At 49.6% G+C, this 6787-nt stretch overlaps 1 non-coding gene across 1 annotated transcript; it reads right to left on the reverse strand.

Moving 5' to 3' along the window:
• Nucleotides 1–5475: 5475 nt before the first annotated feature.
• Nucleotides 5476–5548, reverse strand: TRNAV-CAC (transfer RNA valine (anticodon CAC)). Its single transcript has one exon. It is a non-coding gene; the product is annotated as a tRNA-Val (tRNA).
• Nucleotides 5549–6787: the final 1239 nt, after the last annotated feature.

A 6787-nucleotide genomic window follows, 5' to 3' on the forward strand; every position in this document is an offset into this window, starting at 1 on the left:
TAAAGGAGAGGAGCTCAGGAAAGAAGCGGCCATTCATTCACGGTGCGCCCCGCTGTGCCAGAGGCCGCTGTACAACTTCGGTGTCAGTGAGAGGAGTGCGGTGGATCAAGGTGCCAGCCACCTGGCTGCAACCACACTGACATCGCCCTCCGGACAGGCCAGAGCAGTGGCACATGGCCGTCTAGCACCTGTGGGCCACACAGCCCCAGTGACTCCCAGAAATGTCTGCTGTTCGGTGGCCTGTGCAGGTGCTAGGCCAGGGGTGGGCAAACTTTTTGACTCGAGGGCCACAATGGGTTCTTAAACTGGACCGGAGGGCCGGAACAAAAGCATGGATGGAGTGTTTGTGTGAACTAATATAAATTCAAAGTAAACATCATTACATAAAAGGGTACAGTCTTTTTTTTTTATTTCAATAGTTTTATTCATTTCAAACATTTTAACAAGAAGAATGTAAACACTAATTATTATAATTTGAAACTTCAAAAAATGGAGGAATCATAGCACAATAACATACCTTATATTGAAGATGGCAAAGGCAAAATAAAATTGCCTAACAAAGGAAAGGTACAAAAGCCTTTCAAATTAAACTTAAATATAATAAAATAATTTAAACTAAAACAAATAGAAAAGAACAAAATGTGTAAACAGTAAATTAAACATTTTCTTTAGTGCAACTTCCAAATTATGCCCGGGACGTAGATGTAGGTGGCAATGTAGACTGGGTTGAAAGGTTTTTGGTCTTTAAAACATCAACTTCAGAGAGAACCAAGATGGCGGCATAGGTTAACGCTGGAGTTTGCTGCTTTGAACAACTACTTCAAAAGTGAAACCAAAAAACGGAAGGGACATCACCCAGAACCACAGGAACGCTGGCTGAGTGGAAGTCCTACAACTAGGAGGAAAGAGAAACGCACACGGACACTCAGAGGAGGCGCAGTGCTGAAGTCAAATTCTGAGGTGGGGAGTGTGCGGAGCGGGCTGGCGGTGGAGGGCGCGGTTGTTGTTTTCAATCGGGAGGGAGTCGCAGACTCTGAGCACCAGATACAGGCGAGTCTTTAGGGGCCCAGACTCAAACGGGAGAAGCGGGACTGTCTGGCTTCGGTCAGAGCGAGTGCAGCTTTCTCTCCCAGCTTTGCAGCGGGTGCTGGGACTCAGAGAGGCAGAGCCCCTGGGGACAGGACTGAGAGCCGCCATAACTGCTCTCTCCGGCCCACGCTGTTGATCCTGTGCGACCCGCCCTGCCCAAGCCCTGCACAGAGGCATTTACCGGATAGCCTCAGGCAAAGGCTAGATTAGCACCTCCCTAGAGGACAGAAGTTCTCTCACTGCTGACACAGCTGATTCTCATAGCCACTTGGCCTGGAGGTCAAACCCTCCCTGGAATTAGCTACAACAATCAAGATTTAACTATAAGACTGCGAACAAAGACCACTAGGGGGTGCACCAAGGAAGCATAACAAAATGCGGAGACAAAGAAACAGGACAAAATTGTCAAAGGAAGATATAGAGTTCAGAACCACACTTCTGCATGCAGGTCATCCAGTGATTTGCTGTATTTCTTCACGTTTTGGATGGTCTCCTTCTGTGTGGCTAGTGTGGCAAAATGAGTGAAGACTTTGTCTGAAATTTGTCTGGAAAAGAAAATCAGCTTCGATTTAAAGGCTTTCACATTAGTGTACATGTCATGTACATACTGATCTTTTCCCTGTAGCTTCACATTTAGCTCATTCAAATGTGAAAATATATCTACAGCAAATGCAAAGTCACACAGCCAATTCTTGTCACTCAGCTCAGTAAATTCGTCAGACTTCCCCTTTAATTTCAAAAATGCACCAATCTCTTCTTTGAGCTCCCACACTCGTTGGAAAACTTTGCCCAAACTCAACCAGCGGACATGAGAGTGGTAAAGTAAGTCGTGGTGATCCGCATCGGTTTCCTCCAGAAACTTAATAAACTGACGGTGCTGAAGTCCCTTTGCAGTCCCTCGAATGAAATTAACAAGCTTTACGACTGGATTAACAACATGATTAAGTTGTACTATAGACTTGCACAATGATTCCTGGTGAATAATACAGTGAAGAAAAATAACATCTTGGTTAGGGTTCTCCTCTTTCACTATATCCTGAATTCTTTTTAGCAGTCCAACATTTTTTCCAGTTAAATTTGGAGATCCATCTGTCGTGACATTAGCAAGTTTACTCCATGGTAGCTTCATTTTCTCGATGACAGTAGACACCCGGTCATACAAGTCCTCTCCCGGTGTTTTTCCTTTCAGTGGCTCCATGGCTAAAAACTCCTCCGTAATTTCAAAATTGTCACTAATCCCTCGGATAAAAATTAAGAGCTGAGCAGTGTCCTTTACGTCATTACTTTCATCCAATGCTAGTGAATAAAACTTAAAGAACTCTGCCTTACTATTTAACTTGCTGGCCAAGTCTTCATCAATCAGTTCCACTCGATGAGTTACTGTCCTGCGCGATAAGCTGAGTTTTTCAAACTTGCCTTTGCTCTCTGGACACAAGAGACCTGCTGTCTCTATCATACATTCTTTCAAAAACTCGCCTGCAGAGAGAGGTTTGCTAGCTTTTGCTAATTTGAATGATAGCATAAAACTTGCTTTGGTAGTTGTCTCTTGAATTGCAGTTTGTCTGTGAAAGACATTTTGCTGAGCCTGTAATTTAGCCATCAACCTCTGTGCAGTAGCCTCCCGTTCTTTTTTTTTTTTTTTTTTAATATATTTTATTGATTTTTTACAGAGAGGAAGGGAGAGGGATAGAGAGCTAGAAACATCGATGAGAGAGAAACATCGATCAGCTGCCTCCTGCACAGCCCCCACTGGGGATGTGCCCGCAACCAAGGTACATGCCCTTGACCGGAATCGAACCCGGGACCCCTGAGTCCGCAGGCTGACGCTCCATCCACTGAGCCAAACCGGTTCGGCAACCTCCCGTTCTTGAGGTGACTGCTTGCTACACTAAAATAAGACAGTAAAGTATAAAAACAAGTCATTAAATTTGCTCTACTATAACATTTTTGGTCTTCTAACAAATATATATATAACAAAATCATCTGAAAAAGTTCAGACATGGGACAGAGGCACACCCTGACCATAGAGAACAACCCCTTTCCTCCATAGGAAACCTGTGTATCTTTCACACAGGCCCTTTGTTTATGGTAACACACATAGCTGCACATTGCTGTGTCTTCCAGACACACTTGTATGGGAGGTGCTAGGGCAGTGCAAAACATGGGTAACCAGTAGTTGCCACTAGCACTTCCGTTACTGGCAAAAAAACAGCCGCAGTGCACAGAGTGTGAAAGAGCCCATTATCAATGTCAGATTGCATCGACTGGACTCTATAAAAACAACCAAGTGCCACCTTTAAATGCCCATTGCAACAGTTTTTCTTATTAAAGGCTGGAAATGGCAGGATATTTATATATATACCCCTACTGAGACAGCCTGGCAGAGCATTACAAAGGAGAAAACCCAGCATCTGGTGATGTCCGTAAGTACAAGACTTCAGGCTGTCATTACCAGGAAAGGGTTTCATCCAAGTATTAGATATGAACATTTGATTTTCAGTTTTTCATTTGTCCAATTACTTCTGACACCCTGAAATTAAGCGATTTTGTGATAAAATCTTTAGTTCACCACATTTCTATACAATCTTTTTGTTCAACCCACTGAATTAGGGTTCGTTCACAGTAGCCGTGCTGCCGTCGCAGTGCGGTGCGGTACTGCAATGCAGCGCAGTTAGGGTTAACGCAGGGTACACAGGTTTCCATCATGTTTGCGTTGATGCTAATGTGCAGTGGTGCGTGTGAACACAGATGCCCTGTAGCACGCATTTTTACAGCTGAAAGTCTTTGCTGTTTTATTAACACGTCATTGTGATGTACAGAATGTGGGAACAGGAAAAAATTGTGTTTGAGTAGAGCTCTTAATCTTACCTCAGAGAGGCTCTGATACTGTGCTCTCCAGGGGCGTGTCTCCCTACATCACCACGTTCCGCCCACTCAGAAGGAGCTGTGGCCGTGTTTCCCCACGTTGCCATGTTAACACTGCTGCTGGTGAAGGAGCGGAGGGGAGAGCAAGAGAACCCTCCGGTCTTTCGGCTCCGGCCCGATAGAACAGCCGAAGGGGCCGGATCCGGCCCGCGGGCCGTAGTTTGCCCACGGCTGGTATAGGAAGTACATGTGCATGTGCGAATGGCCAGCACTAGTAGTCTTGCACCTTAGTGGCCATTAGTAAGTAAGAGAAGGGCGACTTGAACACAAGCACTTCAATACCCTAACATGGGATCTGATAACCCAGATGGCTACTAACTGACTAACCAGGGGTGGCATGTAAAGCTTGGAGGCCGTGGACAAAGGGATGATTCACGTCCTGGGCCAGAGGGATTGACATGGCGTGAGATTTCATCTTGCTACTCAGAATGGCGAACAATTTAAAACTTATGTTTATTTCTGGAATTTTCCATTTAATATTTTGGGATCATGGTTGACCCCGAATAACTGAAGCCAGGGAAAGCAAAACTGCTGATAAGGGGGATCACTGTACTTCTCTCTCCTCTGTCACTCCCCACTCCCAACACCCAGTCTCTGATCTTGGTTAGTAAACACTGTTTGCGGGTAGTTTTTATCACGCGCTCACAGGTGGCGCGGGCCATTTTTGCTAATTTTTTGCGCAAATGGCAACGTTCAGTAAAATTACGATAACTTTAGTTTACGTATTTATACGTTACCCGCATTCTACCGCTAGTCTATAAAAAACGTATTAATACGTGTCCTGCGCTCTCCTACACTGGCAGAACGTATACATATGTTTCCCGCATACAGTGTGTTAAACCATCTAAAGCAGAAACCTGGGAGCCTCTCTCCTGCCCGGGTGCACACCAGGCACCGAGCTCCTGCACCGGCTGCTGCCTGGGCCCTTCCTCGGCCTCCGGTGGCCTGGGCTGCAGCTGTCCTTCCTAGCCCCTCTCCCGAGGCGGCCGGCCGCACCCCTGCTGCTCATCGTTCCTGAAGGATCGCTCTAAGATGGAAATCAGAGTGAGTCCCGCTGCCTCTGCGCCTATCATCACCACTCAGGATAAAAACCAAACATCCTACCCAGCTTTTGCCGAACGTCTGAACTGATGAACTTGACTCCTTGGTGCCAAGAGTCGCGTGGGTCCCCACTCGGAGGGGGGATTTCAAACTGGGCCTGGCCGGAGGGGCTGCGGCGGAAGGAGTGGACAGGAGAGAAAAGCAGGAATTGTAGTCAAAAGCTCCAGGGAGCCCTCTGTGTTTTGGGAGACGGGGACGAGAAGCCTGTCCATTATGTTTTCCCTTTAATTAAAAAGCCAACATTTTAAAAGGAATGTTTTCCAGTCCCAGCGCAGGTGATCCATGTGACAGTCACCTTCCTCGACATGATGGGGTGAGGAAGGGACCGCATAGGTAGAAATGAGACCAAAAAGAGACCGTTGTTTCCGCCCGGTTTCGAACCGGGGACCTTTCGCGTGTGAGGCGAACGTGATAACCATTACACTACGGAAACCGCTGCTCCCGGAGCCCGGCAGACGCCTCCCTGAGTCCACCCGGCCCGGGCGGCGGGCGACAGGACGCCGAGCTCCGGGGCAGTGAGCTCCCCGCGCCGCCGCCGAGCTGCGCGCAGGGGTCGTGGCCGCAGTTTCTGGCCCCGCAGGGCCCGCCGCTCCCGGGCGGCCTCGGGCAGCCCAGCCACCGGGGTGCGCGGTCTGGGCCGCACCCGCTTAGGAGGCACAGGCCCCCCTGGAGCGCCCCCGCCCGCACCCCGCATCCCGCAGCGCCGGCACTCACGGGGGTTCCGTACAAGAACAATGGCCCTGGAACTTCCACGCACTTTTTCTTTTTAATTAAACGACACATTTCATTTTTTAAAAATTAAACGACACATTTTATTTTTTTTAAATTAAACGACACATTTTCAAAAAGCTTCATGAATCACAGCATTGCTCTCGCACAAATAATCTACGGGGCAGAGACGCTAAGGGCGACATCTCAGGCAGAGCTACCACCTGGATAGACCTTCTCGACGCCCCAAACCCGTCCCGAGCCCCCGCGCTGCGGCCGGGACCCGCGGAAGCAGATCTCGGGGTTCCGGATCTCGCCGAGCAAGAGTGGCGCGCAGCTGGCGGAATCGATGGCACTTAGAAAAGTTTTTTCTTTTTCTTTCAGGCAATACATTCATTGGGTTCGAAATCCAAAAGGTACAGAACGACACAGATGGAAAAGCGCCCTCCCACCCGGCCCGCTGGCGCTCGCGGAGCACGTCGGCTCCGGGTGCTCTTCCGGCCACAGCGGGGAGCGACCTCGTAGCACCTCGCCGGGCGCCACGCAGCACGACGTGGGCTCTGGCTGCACCGAGCAAAACCCTGAGACAGGCTCCGTCGTGCTCATTTCATGCGAGTGGACACGGGACTATGAAAACATCGAGCCCATGTCACCCTTCCCGCCTCCCCCTCACAGCGGGCAGCGCCCTGCACCCTGCGGGGCGCCTCGCCTTTCCCCCTCGGTGCGTCTGGAAGTGCCTTCTCCCGCCCGCGTCCCCCCCCCCTCCCGCGGCGCGCACCCCGCACACTCTGAGGGCCCTCACCAGACCAGACTTGCAGGCAGAGGAGCCGGGGCGCCGGGCTCGCCCCTGAACCCGCCGCGAGGCCCCCTTTTCCTTGACTCTGCAGAGAGCTGGCAGCGCCCCGCCTCCGTCACCTATTTCCCATAACTTTGCCAGAAGCCGGAGCAGAGCACTTGTTGCTTC

The sequence above is a fragment of the Myotis daubentonii genome, chromosome 5 (assembly GCF_963259705.1).
Source record: "Myotis daubentonii chromosome 5, mMyoDau2.1, whole genome shotgun sequence".
NCBI lineage: Eukaryota > Metazoa > Chordata > Mammalia > Chiroptera > Vespertilionidae > Myotis > Myotis daubentonii.